Source organism: Canis lupus, chromosome 7, assembly GCF_003254725.2.
Source record: "Canis lupus dingo isolate Sandy chromosome 7, ASM325472v2, whole genome shotgun sequence".
Lineage (NCBI taxonomy): Eukaryota > Metazoa > Chordata > Mammalia > Carnivora > Canidae > Canis > Canis lupus.
In genome coordinates this window covers 32,173,604-32,198,328 of record NC_064249.1, presented here as the reverse complement: position 1 = coordinate 32,198,328, position 24,725 = coordinate 32,173,604, and the positions used below count along the sequence as shown (strand labels likewise).

Sequence of the window (24,725 nt, the reverse complement as noted above, 5' to 3'; positions counted from 1 at the left end):
CAAGAAAAGGAATTCAACACCTGAATTACAGACTCTCAAAAAGGACCTTAGATTTGATCTAGTTTATCTCAAAATTGTGACCCGAATCCATCTCCATTACTGGCAATTTTTAAAGTAACTATTGAATCTTACTGCATGCAAGGCAGTAAGCTAATTGTCCCTGATTATTCACATATGGGCATTGCCTCTACATTTAAATAGTTTACAATCTGCTGGATGAATGAAGTAAGTATACAATAAGCTAACATAAGATGCAAGGATTCAAAACTTGTAAATTTACTCTTAGAGATGGGCAAGCTTATAGATCCTATAGAAACATAAGTGGATAAGTGTGAGTTCTGGAATCAGACTACCCAGGTCAAACCACCTCCACCATGTAACTTCCTGTGTTATTTATTCTCTCTGCTTCCTTTTCCTCATATGTAAAATGGAAGGATTAATATAACCTACTTCAGAAGGTTTTTGGGGAGGATTAACTGAGGATCAATTTAAAATAGCTCTTGGAGTACAGTAACTCCTGATGAATAGTAGGATTTTTCTTTAACCTAAATTGGTGTCTTATTGTACAGATGAGAAAAGTGAGGCTCAAGGAATTTAAGTGACTTATCCAAACATTTCAGCTAGTTAAGATTAGAGGTAGAACCAGAGCACCAAATAACTCACCTCTCATCTGCTCCTATCAATTTTCAATGAACTATGTTCCATCTACTTTCAATGAAAATTCAGGGAATTTCAATGATTATATAATGCATATGATATAGAATTATCAATTTGGCTAATTCTCTACTCTGACTTTAATGAATCAAAAAACTACTTAGTGCATAAAATAATATTAACTAAATAATAAATAAGTAATGCCAGAAAAGAAGTCACTGTCTTGGAAGTAAATCACTAGAATAAAGAGTTATTTTGATCATAGCAGTGGTGTGCATGTTGGCATGAGCTAGGAAATCAACTGAGATGAAGAGCACAAAAGGACTCCTTATTCTAAGCAGGTAGTATGCATGAGAGTGAATAAAAGACAAATGGAACCTATTTAGTCAGTCTGTCCTAGTTTTAAATAAATAGCTTTATTTATGTATGTGTTTGTGCAATTAAATAATGATTGCTCTGAAAGAAATCATTGCCTATTAAATAATTATTTTATAATAACTATTTATCCTTTCTACATAATGGAAGAGAAGGCAGGCCCCATAATTAACAGTTTAACGTGCTGAAATGAATGGCCTCTTGGACTGAATACAAAGCCAACTTTACAAAGCCAAAGGGAGGAGTTTTGAATACTAATCCCACGCTTCATCATCTCTAAATGGAGCCCTCAGAAGCCCAGGAGAGATCACAGATCTCCCTTCCTCTGCCTCCATTGAGGAGAATTGGTCTTCAGTCTCCTTTATTTGTTTAATAAATACTTACTGAGCACTTACTGTATGATACACACTGTTCTTTGCACTGAAGACAAAGTAGTAAATTAGACAGGTGTAACTAACCTCTGCAGTCATGAGGTTTATAGTCTAGTACAGAGATGCAGAAAATAGGTACAAACAAATGAGTGAATGGATAAGATGATATGCATACAGTATCAAGGGGAGGTTAAATAGAGTGATGTGATAGTCACAGGGGACAGCACAAAAGGTACCACTTTAGATAAGACACCTATTGGGGGTTGACTCTTGAATTGAGAACAGTAATAAGAACCAACCATGTAAAAATCTAAAGATACATCATTCCAAGCAGAGGAAGTAGTATGTGCAAAGGTCCTGAGGCAAGAATTGCAAAGGTCCTTCAGGCAAGTTTGCTTAATTGAAGACTAGAATGAAGGTCAGTGGGGCTACAGTGAAACAAGATAGAGTGTGATGTGAGAAAAGATTGGCAATGTGGATATGAGCCAGAGCATGTAGGTCAGGGACTTGCAAACATGCTCTTTTAGATGCTACTCATATTAAGAAATATATTTTAGGGATGGGGGGTGTTGCAGTCAGTTAAGCATCTGATTCCTTTTTTAAAAAAGATTATTTATTTGAGAGAGAGAAAGAGAAAACACAAGCACAGGGAGAGGCACAAGGAAAGGGAGAGAGAGAATCTCAAGCAGACTCTACACCAGCACAGAGCCTGATGTGCTGTCAGGGACCTTGAGATCATGACCCAAGCCAAAATCAAGAGTTGGACACTAAACTGACTGAGCCACCCAAGTGCCCCGAGCACCTAACTCTTGGTTTCAGCTCAGGTTGTGATCTCAGGGTGGTGAGATCAAGCCCTGCACTGGGCTACAAGTTCATCATGGTGTTTGCGTAAGATTTTCTGTCCCTCTCCCTCTGCCAACCCTCAACCTCCTCCCCTTTCCCTCAAATAAATAAATGAATAAATAAATAAATAAACCCTTTTTTAATAAATCATTTTTTTAAAAGGAAATATGTTTTGCATTGCAAACACATATGTATATAGTCTACATATGATATACATGGCATTTTTAAATCCACACTATTTTTAACACAGGTCATAATGTGCCAACTGATAGGATTAATGGTTCATCATTTATTAGAGTGGGTTCTTATAGAGCATGGTAAGAAAGTTTGGATTCTTTTGTTAGTGATCAAAGATCAGTTAGAATATTTTAAGTGGAGTGCTGATTTAAGATTTTCAAAAGATAACTTTGCTTGGTGGGTAAGCAGGCCTGCAGAGTAAAAACAGAGAGACCAGCTGAGAGAGAGAATGGTGACTTGCACAAAGTGGAGACAGCAGACAGGGTGAGAAGTGATTGGGTGAGTTTGATATGAGTGCTGACAAATCTACTGATGAAGTATGTACAATAAAGAAACGGATGAGTTCTAGTTTCTGGTCAAAGCAACTGGCTGGACTTTGGTATCTTTAATGGATATGTGGGGTACTGAGGAAGTATTGGGAGATACTGGTGAGATACTGGTGACATTTGGGAGACTTTAAAAGTTCTGCTTTGCATGCGTTATACATCTGAACTGCCTATTAGATGTGGAATATGGAGCTGTCAAGTAGGTGGTCAGATCCTTAAATCAGATGCTCAAGGAGGAGGTTGCCATAGGAGACATTGGTATGCTCCATGGAGGAGAGCAGATAGAAGTGAGAATGATGAAGATTTAAGCCTAGAAATCTCCAGCATTTGGAGTCTGATAGAAGGAAGGAGCAAGCTGCGCCAGAGCTTGGCCACCTTTGGTACTAGGGATCTTTTCTTTTACACAGTTATCCCTCAGTGTAATTCCTTCTGACTCTTCTGCAACAGGTGGTCTACCCCTTTGCTGAGCTACCCTAACCAAATAACACGTTAGCACTCAGTTGTATTTCTGTTGTTCTGGGATCAATTATGAATCCTCAGTTTTATATATTCTCTTCCTAACTTTACTATAAGTCTAATGAGATCAAGGACTCTCTTCTACCTCTTTTATTTCTGTCATACCCATTAAATCAATACTATTTGTTAAGCAGAATAGCCATAGGTACTAGAACATTTCTGAGCACTGAAGGGTAGATGCTTAATATATATTAATATATATTTTATGCATCAAAAAACTCATGTTGACAATAGTGAGCAGTGAGCACCTTCTTACTATGTAGGATCCCCAAGGTAGAATTATTTAAATATATTTGCAGTCAATCTAGAAATAATAGGTGGCCTAAAGGTATATTATATTATAACCGGCATTTGTTATATTCTTTGACAAATAATGATGAGAATTTCATTTTAAAATTGCCAAAATTAACTTTATAAATTTTTAAAAATTTGTCTAGGGAAACCTATACAGATTCCCCAACTTCTAGGGCAGTATGGGCAATATTCACAAATCAAATTAAGCAGAAATCTACAAGGTCACAAGGGAGAGTATCCAGCAAGTAACTGAGCAGGTATCTGCTTATCCTATAAGGCAGGTGTCTTTCCCGAATAACCTTGCTATAAATATTTGAGATAACAATTGAGGTTTTGTTTTGTGTGGCCAAGAAAGTAGGAGGGAGGTCTAAGAGCAAGAAGGAGGGGTTACTATTTTGATTAGAAAGTTTTTTGGCCTCAATTTTCACTGAGTTCTGGTGAATTACTTCACTGTATGACATCAATCTTCATTTTATTCCTCAAAGTCTAAATATATGTCAAGAGGTATTTTCAGTGCTATTGCTTTATGATAATGGATTTCTCTTTCAGATTCATATGCCTTTAGGAAGAGACAGTATACATTTTTGAAACACCTGGAATTTAGTCAAATATATGTAGGTGTCTTTCAAATCAAGCGGAGGATGGTGTGAATTAGGGTGAAAAATTGTCTTATTCTGGCAGATGACATGATTAGGCTGTTTAAGCTCAGCTGTGCAGCTTCCTTCTACTCATTTTCAGAAATCAGTGTTCTGTCAAAAAAAAAAAAAAGCACGCACACTATGCAGTAAAATTCAAGTTTTTAAGACCATTTCTACTGAGAGAACTGCTTTGTCTCAGGGGAGAGCTGTTAATTTAATACTTTTTCTTGGGAATTGCTAAGAATTAGGTCAGGTTTATTGTAGGATCCCTCAGGTTAAATCATCTCAACCAATTTTGAAATAAAGTAGATGGTTTCTAAACTTGACGTGAAGCATCGGGGTGGGAGGAGGAGTGACTTCATCATTTATCTAAATAGAGAAGGTGAAGCTGAGACATTTGGCTTTCCTGAGTGTGTATGGCAAAGGATTCACATACAGCTCCATGTGTGGGATGTGCTTCCCATACCACTGGGCCTCAATGGTGCCATTATCCCTGAGTGGAAATACCTTCCCTTCCTTCTTTACCTTGTATTCAGCCATTAAGATCCATATTGACTGTTTCTTTACCTGGAAACTTCAATCCCCCCACTACCCGATTCCTTTCTCCTCAACAATGTTGGCAGAGTACCTCTCCATTCGGCTTCTGTAGCACTATGCATACCTCTGTCCTAAGCCCTTAATACACTGAATTAACATTTCATAATATTTCCATTTTCCCTAAGAAACTGTAAGATTTTTGGAGCATGGGTATTTGCTTGTTTACATTTGTATGCCCAACATCTAATTCAGGCCCTGGTACACACACGTTAGGCTCCCGGGAAACGTTGAACTGATTTGAACCAGCTGGTCATGCCTGTTGAATATTATATGTTTGTGGAGGATGTACACATCCCTGGGGAAGCTCAGTGAGGATTCACAGGTAAGATTAGAGTGAAAACATACATTGTGAGCCTACAACATGGCCATGAGGGGCTGAGTGTGGGAATCTAGAGGGTGGTTTGAGGACTGACTTCTCCAGTTAATACTCCATGTGTGTGATTGCAGTCTAGTTATTTAACTGTTCCAAGTGTTTTCATCTGTGAAACGAGCCAAGTGTTATAGTAGTCCCTATTGGATAAGGAAACTAAGGAGTAAGATAACACACATAAAGTGATTAGAAAAGTATCCGACATCAACACTTAACATACATTAGCCATTGCGTTATTTAGCAGGTAAAGTCATGTATCTTGGTTCTCTGATTTCCTGTGTGACTTAGAAAATCAAGTCCTAGAGCTTATTGCATTGACACTGTTCTCTCTTGATTTTTCTATACAAAGTTTAATAAATGTTAAAAAAGGAAAATCTATTTAGTTTTTGTATTTGTCTTTTAAGCTCTCCCTACCCACAAAAGCTACTTAAACAGTTTAAGTTGGTAGTCTAGTTAAGCCTATGAGGAAGAGGGAGAGGAGAGGAGAAGGATGAAAGAGAGAGACACAGAGAGACTGACATTTTATTTCACTGAGGAAAGAATCAGTGGACAAGGGCTTGGTCTTGGAATCCTTGCTTCACTTCTTCCACCCCTCTCTCTTGCTGTGAGGGCTCCTGTCACTGTCACCACAGATTGTGACTCATCCTCTGCCACCTGGTGATGCACCTGAAGGAGTACTGGTGACTAAACTGTGGGTGGCTGCAGCCTGTGGTAGGCAGAATCAGGACTCCAGGGCACCTGGCTGGTTCAGTTGATGGAACATGCAACTCCTGATCTCAGCATTGTGAGTTCTGGCCCCACGTTGGGTGTAGGGATTATTTAAAAAAATAATAATAAATTCTTTTTTTTTGAATAAAATCTTTTAAAAAAAGGAATCAGGGCTCCCTAATTAGTCTGGTCCCCAGTCCCCAGAACCTGTGATACATTGGGTTACATGGCAGCGGGATTAAGGCTACTAATCAGCTGTCCTTGAGATGGGAGCCTGCAGTGTCCTGGGGGGGAATAAGGGGGTGAAATCACAATGATCCTAACAAGAGAGAGGTGGAGAAAAGGTCCTGTGACAAAGAAGCAGTAGGAAAGATGCGATGATGAAAGCAGAGGTCAGAGTGGTCAGGGAGCTAAAGCAGCCACAAAAATCTGGAAAAAACAAGGAAATAATTTCTTTTCTGCATCTCTGGAGGGAAAGCAGCCCTGCTACGAACTTATTTTTATTCCCAAAATACCAGCTTCAAGTCTCTACTCTCCAGGCCTGTGAGGAAATAGCCTTGATTTTCTGTAAGCTCTGAGTCTTGTGACCCTTGGTCTGAGGCAGCTCCATCTGTTGAATAGAGGCAAAGCTTTGCTGTCAGATCTGGGACTGAAAAGACTGTCACTGTCTGCTTTTTAAAACTGAAGTAGATTATTAGTCTTTTAGTATCTCAGTTTCCTCAGTTATGAAATGAAGACGATAGTGTGTAACTTATTGGGGGGATTAAACAGTACATGAATCACCAGACACACAGTGCAAACATTTTCCAGTTTCCTCCTGCTATGGAGTGGCTAATTTGTCAATGCCAGCCTTTCCATGGAGGGGCCACATGTCCTCACGAATAATGATCATTTTATCTCCTGGTTGTTGAGGACTAGTGGCTTTACTTGAACATGGATTTGCTAGGCTAATGCCAAAACTTCTTTTACAAAACAGATCCAAGTTTCTTGTAATAGAGGAAAAAAGAAAACTTGGTATCTGAATATAATGTATTTCTTAGGCCTACTTTATTTTCCCCAATATTTCAAAGTCAAATAGTGGCTACTAGACTCTAAAATTAAAGTAATTTTCTAAATTTCTTTTTTTTTCTATATTTTCTATTAATACCAAATTTGTTCAAATGTTAGTGAATGTTGGCTGGGGATATTTAGGGCATCATTAAGGGGCATCATTCTAGTCAAGATCAATTTGGATCTTATTAATAACATTTAGTTTTTTTTTTACCTTAATATGTTACCATTATAAAAAAAATTCAACCCATGTATTAGCAAAATGAAAAATGGGAACACTGTGAAAGGTTTCAGTGAAAACAACCTGATAAGATAAATAAATAATAAAGCCAAATCTTGTCTTTCTTAACATGTATCTTTTTCTTCAAAAAAAGGGGGGGAGCATATTTTCCTAAAGATCTCAACAACTTCAAATTTAAAGCCAGGCTCCAGTAAAAGCAATAGTGAGGGGAGTGTGAGAGGCTGCAGAGCTCTGGGGCATTGACTTCTGTGCAAATCCCAATTCCATGGCCCCTGAAGTGGGTGTGTCTGAATGGTTCTGGCAGGTCTTCCCAGAAAAGTCAGAACAGCATCAGTTTCAAGAGAAATAGCTAGAGCTCCATGATGATTTGAGTGGTTTGTGTGAATTATGGAATCTGGTTAAGATAAAAGGAAATGAAAATCACTCTTCTAAAGTAACTTAATAACACTGCAGGGAAAATGTTGGCTGGAGATGTGAACATGATTAACAGCTATTATTTTCTAATAAAAGTGATGACTAAAGTCACTATGAGATGGTGAGACACCATGATATACAATGAGAAGAAAGAACCCCAACTAATTCTAGACTTTGTAATACAAAGAAACTGGAATGCAGTGTAGTAGATCTGCATGTGGATCCTATCTCTACCCTTCACTAGATATGTGACATGGGACCAATGACCTGACCTGACTTCACTAACTACTGTTTGGTCATCCAGACTACTTCCCTGCTGCTCTCTGTTCTTCCTTGGACCTACAATTACTGCCTCCCTCCCACATACTTTTTAGGGGTACACTCTGGTGGAGGGGCACCTAGACCCACCTTTAACATTTGTAGGGCAGGAGGGCAAATAGGGACCCTCATAATCTAGGCTTAAATATTTGAGTTATGAGTCAAAGAAAATGTTCAGTAATATATGTTCTACCCTCCCATCTTAACAAGTTTACCTCTATAATGACCAGGAAGGCCAGATTCATATTTGCAATTCTTGCATTCCTCAGACTCCCATAATGGATGGAATGCCTCTTGCTCTCCTGCTGCCCACTCCTGCTTCTCTTTTTACCTGTGTTTTTCTCTTACAAGCCAAGCAACCTCATGGAAAAATGTATGGATGCTCCACTCTGCATATCTTTTCTTTCTTTCTTTTCTTTTCTTTTTTTTAGAGAGAGAGAGCAAGCATGTGGGAAGGGGCAAAGGGAAAGAGACAGAATCTTAAGCAGACTTCATGCTGAACACAGAGCATGACACAGGGCTCAATCTCATGACTCTGAGATTATGACTTGAGCTGATATCAAGAGTCAGATGCTAAAAAAAAAATAAAATAAAAAGTCAGATGCTAAACAAACTGAGCCACCCAGGTGCCCCCATTCTGCATATCTAATCACTATCTTTTTTTTAAAGATTTATTTATTTATGAGAGACATAGGGAGAGAGAGAGAGAGAGAGAGAGAGAGAGAGGCAGAGACACAGGCAGAGGGAAGCAGGCTCCATGCCGGGAGCCCAACGCGGGACTCAATCCTGGGACTCCAGGGTTGTGCCCTGGGCCAAAGGCAGGCACTAAACCGCTGAGCTACCCAGGGATCCCCTATCTGAGCACTATCTACACCACCTCTATGAATAGCCACCACCAGCCACCTTTCAAGCCTGTTGTATGCATATTGCATAAGCCATCTGCCATCAAGATGAAAAAATGGGGGACTGGACCTGGGAAGGCCATAGACATAGAATCAAGTCTATTTGGGTAGAGAATTTCTGAGTACTAAAAGCATGGTCTAGAATTAAGAGCATAAGCAGTAGATGAATCCATTCCCTTAGCTGTGTGGAACCTTCACCCTATGGAGATCCAAAGAGGTGGGCTCCCGCCTGATTAAATCAGATACCAGGCCCCTTTTGCCCAGGTCTAAGTGAAGTTCTGGATATATCCAAGTAACAAATCCTTTCTGTGCCTGTCTTTTGGAGAGTCTTAGTGTTCATAAAATAGTTCTTTTGACCAATAATAAGTGAAACACCCCGCCCCCCCCCCCCCCCCCGAGTACCACAGATCTCAGACTTCAGTCCCAAGGGCCTGGAGACATACCAGAGGCATTAAACAGACTGAGGTATTCAGCAACTCTCTGGCCTTTGTATGACCACAGCTTTTTTTCTGTGTAAGTTCACTGAGCCAAGATTCATGTTCCCCCACAAGAATTTCTTACAGGAAGAATCCCCTGCTTCCTGGTGGTCTACCAACAGTTTTCAGATAGATCATCCTTTCACTTATAGTCAAGCTAAGTCTTCTGCAACATTGAGATATGACCCATTACAAGAGTGTGCACAGTAAATTATGATTAAAGGGGAAAGGGAAAGCCCTTTTTATCTGGCCTCCTATTATAATAAGATATTTGAGACACTTCAATAGAAGCATGAGGACTAAAATGCCTCTTGAGATTTGAGCCAACTGGGTAGTCTGTCTATTTTTAGATGTATTACAAAGGTAAAGAAATGTCTAATAGAATAAAAATTGCTTCTAAGGCATCTATGTTGTAAATGAGAAGCTATAAAGATAGCTCAGAACTCTGGAAACATGTATATGGGATACCATCAGTAATGATCAGTTCATTGTAAAAGGCATAAAAATCAGATATTGAGGAACACATTCAAATATATTTAGTTCAATGATACCAGTTTTCCAATCTTAGTGAATATTGTGGGTTGAGTTGTGTTCCTCAAAAAAGATGTATTAAAGATCTAACCTCCGGTACTTATGAATGTGGCCTTATTTGGAAAGAGGGTCTTTGTTGATGTAATCAAGTTAAGATGCGATCTCTGGGGTGGGCCAGAATTGAATACACCTGATATCCCTATATGAAGAGAAGAGATATAGGCATAGAAACAAGAGTTGAGACACCATTATGACAAAGACAGGTTGAAGAGTTGTAGCTGTAAGCTAAGGAATGTCAAAGATTGTCAGCAAAGCACCAGAAGCTAGGAAGAGGCAAGAAGAATTCTCCTATATGTTTCAGAGGCAGTATGGCCCTACTGACATGTCAGTTTTAGACTCCTAACTTCCATAACTATAAGACAATACATTTCTCCTGCCTTAAACCCACCAGTTTGTGGCATTTTGTTATGGCAGTCCTAGAAAGGTGATACAGTCTGAAAAATGGGATGAAAAAACCAGAGACACACAAGACCTTGCATATACCATTCTCTTAGAAACATAGAACATTGCTCCACTGCTCAGAAGGACAGTAGCAGTACTTTCCCTATACTTATTGATTGATTGGTTACCCCAGAAAGTAAACGACTCACCCAGGTGATGAGCTCATGGTGTATCAGACAAATGCTGCTGGAATTCAGGTGTCCTGACCCACAACTGTTATGCATTCTTCCATTTGAGCAATTGGCATTTCCCTTCAGTAGATGTTATTAAATAACCCTGATGACAAGTAAGGAGCTATGCAGGTGCAGAGATTTGCTAAATGTTATTGGATATGAATGTGATTTTTTCCCCAGTGAAATGGGGCATAAATTTAGTAGCAAACTTTCTAGCTGCATCCAAGATGTTATAAATGATTTGGCATTATTTAGCAAGTTTAGAAACAAATTTGCAGCAGACTTATATAACATCTTCCAGAGAGTTTGACTAGAAAGGGGACACAACATACTATTACTAATAATAGTACCATCACAGTGACACCATGACCTATGGGTAAGAGGCTCGGAGGCCATGCTTTCCTGGTGGGCTTCTCTCTCCATATTTATTCAGACATCAACTGGAGGTTGGGGCAGGGGAATTAGGAGGAAAGCAGATTCCTTTACTTCTTAGGAAAATTCTCTAAAAGTTTTTTTAATCCTTAGTAATTCTTATGAGATTATAAGAGTTGATATTGGCTCATTCGGCTCACATATGAAGAAAGTTGAGTCTTGTTTCCAGATTATTGACCCTGTCCTGGGGTTATTGCATATAGATAGACCTAAAGCAGGGACATGGGAACATCATATGAACATTGTTCTGAGATTTGGTAGTGACTCCTACATGCGTGCGTGCGCACACACACACACACACACACACGCATACCATGATGGTTTCTACAGGCCATTCACAGACGACTGGGAATTGTAAACAATTATTTGAGAAGATTTGAATGGTGCGTAGTTTTTAATGGCTTGGATATTTGTGTAACAAGTTGACTTGTTCATATGAGAATGCTCCTCTTCATCTATTAAGTGGTAAGTACTATTGGTGACAATTGAATGTAAAGACCTCTGTCTGATGTACATTAGACAGTATAATATATAATACAAATATTTGAATGTTATTGTGATAAATAAAAGCACGTTTGCCAGACCATGGTACAAATCTGACCCTAGGGGAAAGAGGAAAAGAAAGAAGGAAGGTGGGAAGGAAAGTAGGAAGGAGGCAAGGAGGAAAAAAGAGAAAAAGGAAAGAGAGGGGTGGAGGGTTGAATGAAAATGTCTTAGATTCCAGTGCAGCTCTATGAAAAGTTCAACAAGGCTATTTGGAAGGGCTTAAGTTAAAATCATAGTCAGAAATGCACTGTGTCTCCCAGGAATGCCCTGTTGTAGTAACCCCATCATCTCACTCATGGTTTGGTAGAAACCTGGGGTGGGAAGCATATGGCTGCAGTGCAAAGCTCAGAGTAACTTGTTTTCTGAGCAAAAAGTAATCAAGACCATAAATACAGACTTTAAATCTCAACAGCCCTCTGCCTCTAGGCAGATCTGAGTCTGAGGCCTGTTGGCTACTCAGAAAATTTGCTGCTATTGGAAGAATAAGCCATTGGAGGAACACTAGCATTTATCTTCATCCTGATTCTTCTGAGCTCATCTGAGATTTAGGGGTAGTAAAATTTAAACTGTGAATTTTCAACCACACAACTGCCTGCTGTGCATCCCTTTCATAGGGAATTGCTAGTTTGAGAAGAGATTAAAGAGGAAGAAAAAAGCCTAGTGGCTAAAGAGTAGCATAAAAACCTGTCTATGATTTGAGGTATGGACCATTTGAGTTACCCTCCCAGGGAGAATTAATCTTTACACAAAGCACCTGGACATTGAGACTACAAAGATCAGTAGAGGAGATCTCACCTCCTACCATAAGTGAGAGTTACAGTTTAGTGAGAAAGACATGTGTGAGCAGGTGATTGCAAGTACCGTAGGGAGTGCAACGACAGAATCATACAGAGGGTGCTTATGGATGCCCAAAGGACTTGACTTAATCTGAAGGGTCAGGGGTAGTTTCTAGGAGGAAATGACTTCTCAGCTGTCTTCAATGTTTTAAGTCAGTATTTTGCTTTTTATTGTTTTTACTTGATAATTACTATTTTTGGAAAATATTTTTATACTTTTTCCTCTTAAAGTCCAAAGCTTCTTAAGTATCTTCTTGCAGTGAATTTTAAATATTCACTGAAAGATGATCCAAGCTCTTTTTGGCAACTGGAAATCACTACATGGCTGTCACCTGACCTCATTTTTCTTGTAATGGTAGAATTATTGTTAAATGAACGAATTAAGGTAATAAGATGATAAGTAAAAACTATTATTAAAAGCCCCTTTAAAAAGTAGCCCCAGCTCTTTAGAGAAGTGATTTTCCTGAAAAGTAAGTATGGATAATTGAAAGAAAATGGGGATCCCTGGGTGGCGCAGCGGTTTGGCGCCTGCCTTTGGCCCAGGGCGCGATCCTGGAGACCCGGGATCGAATCCCACATCGGGCTCCCGGTGCATGGAGCCTGCTTCTCCGTCGGCCTGTGTCTCTGCCTCTCTCTCTCTCTCTCTCTGTGACTATCATAAATAAATAAAAATTGAAAAAAAATACTTAAAAAAAAAAGAAAATGAGTATTTTCCTTTTAAAAGGCTTACAAATTATAAGAGATAATAATAATACTCACAAAACAATAGCATAATACAGACAAGTGCCCAATTATTATTAGGTTTTTTTTTTTTTTTATGATAGTCACACAGAGAGAGAGAGAGAGAGGCAGAGACACAGGCAGAGGGAGAAGCAGGCTCCATGCACCGGGAGCCTGACGTGGGATTCGATCTGGGGTCTCCGGGATCGCGCCCTGGGCCAAAGGCAGGCGCCAAACTGCTGCGCCACCCAGGGATCCCTATTATTAGGTTTTATTTCTAAGTTATTTTGTCATCTATTGGATAAAATGCGTTCCCCCATAATGTGTCATTAATAGAATTTCATTTTTTAAGGCCAGTCCACAAAATGGCATAAGATGGCTAAATGTAGCACTAATAATCCTGATCCATAATTGTTTCAAAGTCCTCAGATGGTAACTGACAGGCTTATGTCAGTGGCACGGCAGAGTTAGGATCAGGAAGAAATTTTCCAGAAGAAACACTGGGTTTTAGACTCCAGATCTGTAGAAAGGATGCTGGATTTATAAAACGGCCTATTTTCAGGGACAGTTGAGGTCAGATAAAACACTTCCAGAGAGAAAAGGCAGGCAATAAGTCCAACAAGCACTGGGGGTTAAGAGAGAATTAGAAACAGTTTGGCTTCCTCAACAACTCTGGAGCCACTGTTCTTAAAAACTTCAGGCTTCAATGAAACTTTCCAACCCAGTTGTCTCCTCATTTATAAAATTTTCTTAGTATTAGGAAATCTCAGACAGACTTCCAGGAAAAATGATAATTTTATACTTAAGTTTATGGTGTTCCACTCTTATGAAGCTATGAAGCAATAGAAGTAATATAAAATCTTTTTTTAAAATGCATTTTCGTCTTTAAAAAAAGTTCTCAGTAACATGCTGTGCCCTTTCAGTATCACTACAGAATAATTTATACCAAATTGAAAGGAAGACATGAGCATTTAGGAGATCATTCCTATTTGGAGAGATTTGCAGTATGAGGGGAGTCTCAGGAAAGAATTCTGAATACACTGTCACTGGTATTCTTTAATTTTGAGAGGCTGAAGTATTCAAGGTGTGGGCAGTTCAAGGAAGATATGGAATAATTCAAAATTCTTCCTCCCCACTAAAGACAAATGGTTTGTCAAGGCCTTCGCTTAAATGGCACCACTTCCCTCCTTTGGCAAGCCAAGAGACATATCTTTAAGGGATCAAATGTCTCTACCCAAAATGTCAGGAGAAAATGAAATAGTTGGGAGAATATGAGAAAATATTGAATCACAAACCACAAGGATATCATAAAATGTTTGGCCACTCTACCCCAACTAGAGAAAGAAGTCAAAATCCTAAAGGTACTTTCTACAAAATTCCATGGCACACTTTCAATTTTGTGGAGCTGGTCCATGTTCCTGGGGATTCAAACTAATTGGTGGAGGAAAAAGAAAACAGAATCCCTGACTGTAACTACTCAAGGCCCCTTTCCTTTCCCTTACAAACGCCTTCTTAAAAAAAAAAATTTAAAAAGAGTAGAAACCACAAATTCTACCCTCTGGCTCATGTTCTAAAGATATTTTCCAAATAACATACAGAGAAACAAGAATTAGTTTCAAGGAGAATCCACCCATTCTAGTTTTGGGCAAAAGCCAGGTTTGCATAGAATAGCCCTTACTATTCAAATATATCTAGACATAATATGCTTCCTTATTTTATGAGATTCAGCATTATCCTGATACCAAAATCAGACAAGGATACTACAAGAAAAGAAAATTACAGACCAATACCCCTGATGAACATAAATGCATAAATCCTCAATAAAATACTAGCAAAGCACATACATCAACATAGTAAAAGGATTATACACTATGCTCAACTGAGATTTATCCTTGTGTTGCCAGGATGTTTGAACACACAAAAATCAATAAGTGTGGGGGCACCTGGGTGGTTCAGTAGTTGAGCATCTGCCTCATGATCCATGGGGAGCCCGCTTCTCCCTCTGCCTATGTCTCTGCCTCTCTTTCTCTCTCTCTCTCTCTCTCTTTGTGTGTGTGCGTGTGTGTTTCCCATGAATAAATAAGTAAAATCTTAAAAAAATAAATAAATAAATGATACACCATATTAACAGAAACAAAGGATAAAAATCATGTGATCATCTCAACAGAGATGCAGGAAAAGCATTTTGCTAAATTGAACAGACTTTCATGATAAAAATTTTTCAACAAATTAGATATAGAAGGAATATATCTCAATATAATATGTCAAGCCCACAGCTAACATCATACTCAATGATGAAAAACTGAAAGCTTTTCCTCTAAGATTAGGAACAACACATTAAAACCCATTGCTACCACTTGTGTTTCACATAGTACTGGAAGTTGTAGACACAGCAAGTAGATAAGAAAAAGAAATAAAAGGCATCCAAATCAGAAAGGTAGAATAAAATTTTTCATATGTAGATGACATTATCTTACATATAGAAAACCCAAAAGACTACCAAAAAAACTGTTAGAACCAATAAAATAATTCAGTAAAGTTGTAGGACACAAAATCATTGTAAAGAAATCAGTTGCAATTCTATATACTAACATTAAGTGTTTGAAAGAGAAATTAAGAAAATAATCCTGCTTGCAATAATAATAAAGAAAATTAAATACTCAGAAATAAATTTAGCCAAGGAGATGTTGAAAGATCTGTACATTAAAAATTAAAGATGTTTATGAAGAAATTTGAAGAAGATACAAATATATGGAAAGATATTCCATGTTCATGGACTAGAAAAATTAACATTGTTGAAATGTGCATTATACCCAATACAATCTACAAATTCATTGCCATCCCCATAAAAATTCCAATGGCAGTTTTTCACAGAAATAGAAAAGAAATCCTAAAATCTGTATTAAACCACAAGACTCCAAAAAAGCCAAAACAATCTTCAGAAAGAACAAAGCTAGAGGCATCACACTTCCTGATTTCAAGCCAGATTAGAAAGCTATAGTAATAAAAACAGTATGGAGCTGGAATGAAAAGAGACATAAAGAGCAATGGAAGATAATAGAGAGCCCAGAAACACACACACACACACACACACACACACACACACACACACTGTCAACTATTATTTGACAATGGGGAAAGGATGCATTTCTTAAATAAATGATGCTAGGGAAACTGGAAATCCACATACAAAAGAATGAAATCAGACCCCTGTCTTACACTATACACAATAGTTAACTACTTGAAATGGATTAAAGACTTAAATGTTAAGACTTGAAAATGTGAAACTTCTAGAAGAAAACACAGAGCAAAAGCTTCTTGACATTTGTCTTGGCAATCATTTTTTGGACACCACACCAAAAGCACAAGCAAAAAAAGCAAAAGTAAACAAGAGGGACTATCTAAAATTTAAAAAGTTTCTGTATGGTAATTAATCACCAAAATGAAAAGACAACCTATGAATTGGGAGAAAATATTTGCAAACCATCTCTGATAAGTGATAAATATCCAAAATATATTAAGGAACTCACAACACAGTTCAATAGCAATAAAAAAAAAAAGATGATTGAAAAAACAGGCATAAGACCTGATACTTTGGTATTGTAGACCTTCTTGGTATTTTCCATTTTAGATGTAACATCTTCCTGTCTGAAGTGCGAGCAGTCCAACCCTGAATAGTGCAGGCATGAGAACCTAGGCTGCAAGCTTAATTCCGGGAGCAATCCAAAGGTACTTCTTGGTGGAAAAAGGGATGCTTAGATACTCACCACCTGTAACCATCACACTCTTTGATGATCAGGTTTACCACATGACTTTAATCCACATTTCTCATCTCCTTCCCTGTTTGGATGAGCTGAACAGACTTTCCAAGAGCTGGAGAACATGAGAAGGTGCCCTTGCTTCTCCTTGCCTTCCTCTTTTCCCTCCTAGAATAAGTCTCACTTACAACCAGAACACCTAAAGCCTGCAGGCTGACTTCATCTCCCTGGGCTTCATTCACACAGCTAATCACGGACAGACCAGAACCACTTACTTAACATTTGCAGAACATAATCAGTGTCAGAAAGATAGCCATCACTTAGGGTAATAAATCTGAGTTTTGCTTCTGCTGTTTCTATCTGTAGTTCATTTGTGACTTAAGGATACTTGGAACTGAGGAGAGAAATCAAGAGATTATGGCTGCCTGATTTCTAGTGCCTGATTTCTAGGCCTAAGACATTTTTTCAAAAAAGGTATACAAATTACCAAAAAGTATATGAAAAGATGCTCAGCATCATTAACCACCGGGAAATGTAAATTGAAACTACAATAAGCTATCGCCTCACACCTGTTACGATTGCTAGTATCAAAATGGCAAGAGATAAGTGTTGGTAAGGATGTGGAGAAAAGAGAATCTTTGTGCACTGTTGGTGGGAATGTAGATTGGTGCAGCCACTATGGAAAACAGTATGAAGGATCCTCAAAAAATTAAAAATAGTACTACCGTATGATCTAGCAATCCCATCTCTGGGAATATATCTAAAGGGAATGAAATCAGGATCTTGGAGAGGTATCTGCACTCTTGTGTTGACTGGAGAATTATTCACAATAGCCAAGATGTGGAGACCTAAGTGTTAATCACTAGATAAAGAAAATTAAATTTTAAAAAAAGAAAATGAAATAAAATGGAATGGAATGTATACACACACACGCACACACACACACAAGGTGATATTAATCAACCTTAAAGGAAATCCTGCCATTTGTGCCAACATAGATGAACCTGGAGGACATAATGATAAGTGAAAGAAGCCAGAGAGAAAAAAGGCAAATACTGTATGATCTCACTTATATGTGGAATCTAAGAAAAAAAAAAAAGTGAACTCTCATAGAAACAGAAAGTAGAATGGTGGTTGCCAAGAGCTGAGGGTATGAGAGATGAGAAGATGTTTATCAGATGGAACAAATCTCAGTTATAAGGTGAATGAGATCTGGAGATCCGATGTACAGTGTGGTGATTATAGTTAATAATACTGTATAATAGGGGTCCCTGGGTGGCTGAGTCAATTAAGCATCCAACTCTTGGTTTCAGCTCAGGTCATGATCTCATGGTTGTGAGATTGAGCCCCACATCTGATTGAGCTCCACACTAAGTGTGGTGCCTGCTTAAGATTCTCCCTCTCCCTTTGCTCCTCCCCCACACTCTTTCTCAAATAATAATAATAATAATAATAATACTGTATTGTATACTTGACATATGCTAAGAGAGGAGATCTTAAGGGTTCTCATACATGTAACTTTGTGAGATAATAGAAATGTTAAGTAACTTGATCATGATAATAATTTCACAATGTATGCATATATCAAATCACATTGCTCATATATACAATTTTATTTGTCAATTATACCTCAGTAAGGCTGGAAAAAAAATAATTGTGGTAGGTTATTGTGATGCAAAGATCTATAAATATTTCTACAAGCATACACATAAAAGAAATTATAAAGGAAAAAACTACCTTGGATTCAGACTTTTTCCTCTGCAACATTGTATCACAAAGACAATGCAGCAAGATATTCAAAATTTGAGGCAAAACTGTATAATCAAATTATGGAAAGAAAATAGAAGTACACAAATTCAAAGACAAAGTATTTCAAAGACTCAGGAAATATTCTAGAAGGTATAGTTTAATGGACTGAAAGTGGATAATTATTTTAAAAACTCATTTGTAGAATGAATGGACTAATAATGAGCATTTTAAATCATTTGAACATATAATTTTTCACAATGTCTATTAGAAATACTAACTATACAAAAGAAGACAATGTTATAATACAATAATTAATGATAATTTCTCTAGGGTAAGAGGGTGTATAAATCTTGAAGCGTGCTACAATGAAATGGAGATGAGAGGAAATATAAGTAAACTAGCCTTAGTCTTTTACATTTTTTTCAATAAGCATTGTTTTATATTTGAACTTAGTAAATTAAGAACTTTATTAACATGTACCATTTAAGAACCAAAACAGATGAGCAAAGGGAAAAGAGAGAGAGAGGGAAAGAGAAACCAAGAAACAGACTCTTAACTATAGAGAACACTCTGATGGTTACCAGAGTGGAGTTGGTTACAGCAGGGATGGATTAAACAGGAGTTGGGGATTAAGGAGTGCACTTGCTCTGATGAGCACTGGGTGATGTATGGAAGTGTTGAATCTGTATATTGTACACCTGAAATTAATATAACACTATCAACTACCTTAAATTAAAATTTTAAAGATGTACTATTTAAAGCTCCAAAAGTGGCCACTAGTAAACTAAAAGAAGATACATATTCCCTTTCATTTTACAAGAGGAAGAGAAGTAGAAACCATACAGCAAAAACAGAAATAAAAATAAATTCTAGGAAGCATAAACACAGACAACCTAAAAAGACTTACCTAGAAAGATGCATACACAAATGTTGGCAGGAGTGTTTTTCTGAGTGATAGGCTTTTGGGGGATTTTTACTTCTTTATTATCTCTTCTTGTGTTACCTGAATTTTCCATAGTAAATGTGATATATCTTTGCTAAACAAACTAAATGCAGAGATTGTAGTTACCTGTCCCACACACATGACAGGATTCACTTGAAGAAACTGCTGCCATTATCCTTTCCTCATAAGAGTTTTCTGTCTCTGCATTATATGGGGGATTCATATCATTTTAGGTAATTTAGAAATAGCAAATGTTGCATTGTGATATCTTAGTCACAATGGTTGGTCAAGGAAGTCTTGGCTTCTTCCTTATTTACTACATCGAATAATCTCACAGACATTTTCAGACAGTCCACCATGTCCCAGTACTTGATAGAATTTAGGGATACAACAAATAAGACATGCTTTTAATCCTCCAGAAGTTCAAAGTTCAAAGTCTAGCAGGACAGTATGTTCTCAAAGGATATCATCTGGGTAACCCCGGTGGTGCAGCGGTTTAGCGCCGCCTGCAGCCCAGGGAGTGATCTGGAGACCCTGGATCCAGTCCCATGTCGGGCTCTCTGCATGGAGCCTGCTTCTCCCTCTGCCTGTGTCTCTGCCTCTCTCTCTCTCTCTCTCTCTCTCTCTCTCTCTCTGCATCTCTATGAATAAATAAATAAAATCTTTAAAAAAAATCAAAGGATATCATATCTCCTTTATCAAAGGTGGTACTAAGTTCACAGCCAGGATCCTGAGCTTTTGACAGTGAGTGCTGGGAGCCTCTAGAATCCTAAGTGTAGTAAGTAAAGTGGTTCTCCAGTCATTGTGATTAAGAGTTTGTAGCTGTGACATCAGGCTAGTTTAGGGTCTGATGCCTGGTGGCTTCATTTCTGCAGATGATATCTGCATGAAGGGATTAGGGAAAGTCAGAGTTTTGAGGTCAAATATAATGGGGGGCACCTTTGCCACTGGAGGGAGAACTCTGCAGAAAATATCGAATTTTGGGGCTTAACCTCAAAATAGGGGGCAGAGCACCATTCTAGGGGTCATTGCTATGTTAAGTGTTCATAAGAGAGATTGACTGCACATCACCCAGGGACATTAAGTCAGATAAGCTTTTACAGGTAGTTCTTTCAGGTCTCAGCATATCAAGTTACTACAGTAAGAAATGAGGTGATGAGAAAGCATAGCATGTAATACCAAACTCTGGATTTTGAAGTGATTGGAATGAATTTGATGTCAGTGAAAGATCATTATAGTAAAACTTAATTCCCAGTAATGCCAGAGGATTCATAAAACTAAAAACTGAAGCAGTAGAAGTAAAAAGTCCCTTGTCAATTTTTCAAAAGTGTGACTAGTATAATCTATTTTTTTCTTTCAGTTCCCTTTCAAAAAGTAATAATCAGAATAAAAATATGCCTTTAAAAGCATGTTATATTTTCAGTCTCACAATTAAACTTTGAATCCATGAATTCTAGCACAGACTTCTATCTCCATTTACTTCTGAACTGCATGTATAATTGAACTAAACACACAAGCACACACACACACACACACATACACACACACACCTGTTGGATAAATATGGCAGCTTTACTAAATGAGAGTTTCAGAGACATGTTCCTATGGAGGTGTGATATGTGCTCTTGGTTATTTAGAACAAGATTTATAATAGCTGGAGCAAGATATCTGAGAACAGAAGTTTTTAAAAAGGTAAAAATGTGAATCTACATATGTTTTCATAGTTATCTACACATGTCAAGCTACTTGCAAGAAAACCTTGGGGAAAAGGGCATTCAGTAAAAAAAAAAAAAAAAAAAAAAAAAATGTTCATTAAATAACCCCATTGCCTGTGCATGTCACATGTATTTAGGGACACATTTGTCAAAATCGGTAAAACTCTTTGGAATAGGACCTTAGTCCAGTGGTTTGGGCACAAATGATGCCTCTTTACTTTTCTGATGTCTCTAGTTCATAGAGATAGTTGGAGGTTTTCTAAAGAACAAATTTGATTTACAGCACTGAAAGACCAAGAGTGGCCTCAAGAAGATATGCCACCTTGGGTTATTCATCACAGTTGTTCTGCAGGTGAAAATTGTCTTAAAGAGTAAGTAAGTGTGACTAATTTCTGTCCTTCCTGGTGCATCATCATAGTTAGATTTGGGGATAGGATATAGAAGCAGCAATTAGGCTCTTGAAATTGTTTTATGTTTAATTTTCTTTAACACAGGTATGAATATATTGTTAGGGTAATACTGTCAGTTGTAACAGCAAAGACTCTCAATCTTAGTGTCTTAATACAATAAAAGTTTATTTATTGCATATATAGTCCAAAGCAGGTGTCTTCAGTCAGCAGGCAGCTCTCTTCCAAGTAGTGATTCATGGATCCAGCATTCTTCCATTTTATGGGTCTGTCATTGTCACCAGGTTGCTTTCAAGGTCTCTGGCTTTTCTTCATCTTGCTACAAAAGGAAAATATGCAGAATATTATGTGCAGGCCTAGAAAGCAGCACATATCACTCCACTATTTCCTCATGGCTGGAACTCAGTTATACACCACAATGAATTGCAAAGGATCATGAGATCTAATCTACTGCATGCCAAAGAAAAAGATGTGCCAACAACAGCCAATTGTGATAAATACAGCTGTGAATCTATCTTTCCATATCCACTCCCCAGAGCACTTAGTTGACCTTCATGTCATTGTGCATGATGGACTTAAGTTGTCCCCAACTACCACAGATCTCCATCTTTCTAGCTTCAGATACATATTTCCTAGCCATGTACTCTGTGACTACAAAGCTGAGGGTTTCTATTATAGCAACATCTCACTTGTAGGTGCCAAGTTCTGTGTTAGTTAAGGTACCTTAGCTGCTCTAAAAGATAAATTCTCAAATATTAGTTCATTAGTTACTTCATTATAATAAAAATTGTTTTCTTATTCATATAAAGTCCAAAACAGTTGTCCCTAGTCCTCTTTTTGCCAGGTTGATTCAGGCACTCCATCTTCTTCTATCCTGTCCTTTTCTTTGACTTAACTTTGTGGCTCCTGTGATCACCATGTTTGTCTATGGATTCAAGTGGGAAAATGCCCAAAGGTCCATACATGGGAAAATTTTATGAGCCAGGCATGTGAATTTCTGCTCAACTTACACTGGCTAGTTCTCAATCACATGACCATAACTGCAGGGGAAGCTGGGCATGTGTGTCCCTGTGTTAGTCTCTAGTACAGTACACATATTCAAATCTTTGGATCCCTGCTCCTTATTATCCATATTTATAAAATGGATCAGTGAATCACTTATCAAATAACATAACAAGTTTCTTTGGGAAGTTGTATTGGTTACTCAGATCAAACTGGGCAAAGGCATTTTTGGAATGAAAAGTATATTAACTTTGTATGTGTTTTAGAATTAAACAGATTTTTGATGTATAAGCACCCAATAACTACAACAATTCTAGATGACACTTTTTTGCCCTTTATACCTTTGGTGGCATGACAAATGAATAAAAATTGTTTGCATATCAAGAAAATGATGTATAAATATCCAGAAGCACAATTGTTCTGTGTTTCTTTCAATGTCGTATGTATTTGTACCCCTAATATGCTAATGATCAACCCATACTTTGCTATCATAATTAACATAAGATTCATTTGTAATTTGTTCTTCATTTTCTGGGAATTTTGAAGATACACAGTCTGACATAGGTAAATTAAGGTAATTTATTGACCTCTTTGAATGATCTATCCAAAGGCATATTTGTATTTCAAATGACAATGAATCTTAAAAATGTTAGATCTTGAGGCATTTAGTTTTACTTTGCCTATTTACAAAAAAAAAAAAAAAAAAGTTTATTGTGGGATTACCAGTAGTTGGGTAAAGGGAGACAAAAGGTAGAACCAATCACAATATATCCTTTAAGAAGGTAAATAAGTAACATATTTGTATCACAGTGTGGAGTTATATTCTTTTTCATTAAAGAAATGAGTTTATAGAGGAAGAGAAAATCTCATTGAAGGAAGAGAAATGGCATTTCAGCTGAAATTTTGAAGAAAGTTTACATTGAAAGAGCTAATTCATGTAAAGGGTTAAGAATAATGATAAACACATATTAAGTATTCCATCTATGTTAGTTATAATGATGACCAGGATGATGATGATAATGGTGGTAATGGTAGTGTTGGTGATTAAATAGGTTGATTCAGCTATGACTTTTTGTTTTTTGTTTTTTTTTGGCTATGACGTTTAGGAAAACAATTGGTATATCCATAGAACTCTCAGTCACTGAGAGATGCCATTGAGAAGGCACACTATGAAATTGTCTTGAGTGTATTTTGTACCCCCGTTCTGAAATTTTTCCTAATCATCCTAGAAATGATTAATTATTTTGGATCCTTCTTTGAAGTGATCTTAGAGTGTTGTTGTTGTTTAGTATCCCTCTATCTGATCTCTGTATTCAAATGCTAAAGATAAATGCATTGTATGCATACCTGGAGAAATTCTGCATCCCTGCCTTCTTCCATATTTTAATGAACTATATGGCCTGGAAATTTGAGAGGTGAACTTAGACATTCCCTTTACATCACATCACTTGACTTCAGAGCAAAGACTGAGCTACATATGACCTGATGCCTATCTGCTGTGATCTAGCCTTGCTGTTCTGTTTCCCTGCCACCACACACTACCCCAACAAGAAAGGATGATTTCCCCCCTGTATCCTGAGACCTACAGCCATGCTTGCGTCCTAAGTGTGCAGCAAAACCACTTCCCCTCTCCCAATAATCCATCCTGTTCAGTGCCTTCTCTCTTAAAATAGTGAACATTATACCCTGAGTATCTATTAATCATAAAAAGAACTGCAGGATTAAAAGGGAACAGGATGGGTGTCCCTAAATGAGTATTGCTTCATACTTTCATTTTCTATCAGTGATACAGATATTTATTAACATCCATCATTATACTGGATTTTATTCTTTGCCCATTGTCCAGTCTACTTAACATTAGTTTATTGCCTCCCTTACTTCTCCATATGGCCTCAATAAATTCTGAGTGAATAAATCAGAAGCCTTTTTACCACTCCATGCATGACACAGCATAAGACTTCCATAAGCTAGTGCTAATTATAAAACTACTTGTGTCCTCTTATGTAACCAGCATGGCTTTACAGCAAGAAGCGTGTTATCTGGTGTTTTTAAAAGTATTTATTGTTTCCTTTTGTAGAGTTG

At 37.6% G+C, this 24,725-nt stretch overlaps 1 protein-coding gene and 1 long non-coding RNA gene across 14 annotated transcripts in view; one reads left to right on the top strand and one right to left on the bottom strand.

Moving 5' to 3' along the window:
* The window catches only part of RGS7 (regulator of G protein signaling 7), a 581,011-nt gene that overhangs the window by 355,164 nt on the left and 201,122 nt on the right, over nucleotides 1-24,725 (top strand). The gene's annotated exons all lie outside the window — the stretch shown is intronic.
* Nucleotides 21,789-24,725, bottom strand: part of LOC112648714 (uncharacterized) — a 56,980-nt gene continuing 54,043 nt past the window's right edge. For all 7 annotated transcript variants that reach the window (XR_007411946.1, XR_007411947.1, XR_003129236.2 and 4 more), the window contains one exon: nucleotides 21,789-21,960. This is a non-coding gene — a long non-coding RNA (uncharacterized LOC112648714). The remainder of the gene's footprint in view (nucleotides 21,961-24,725) is intronic.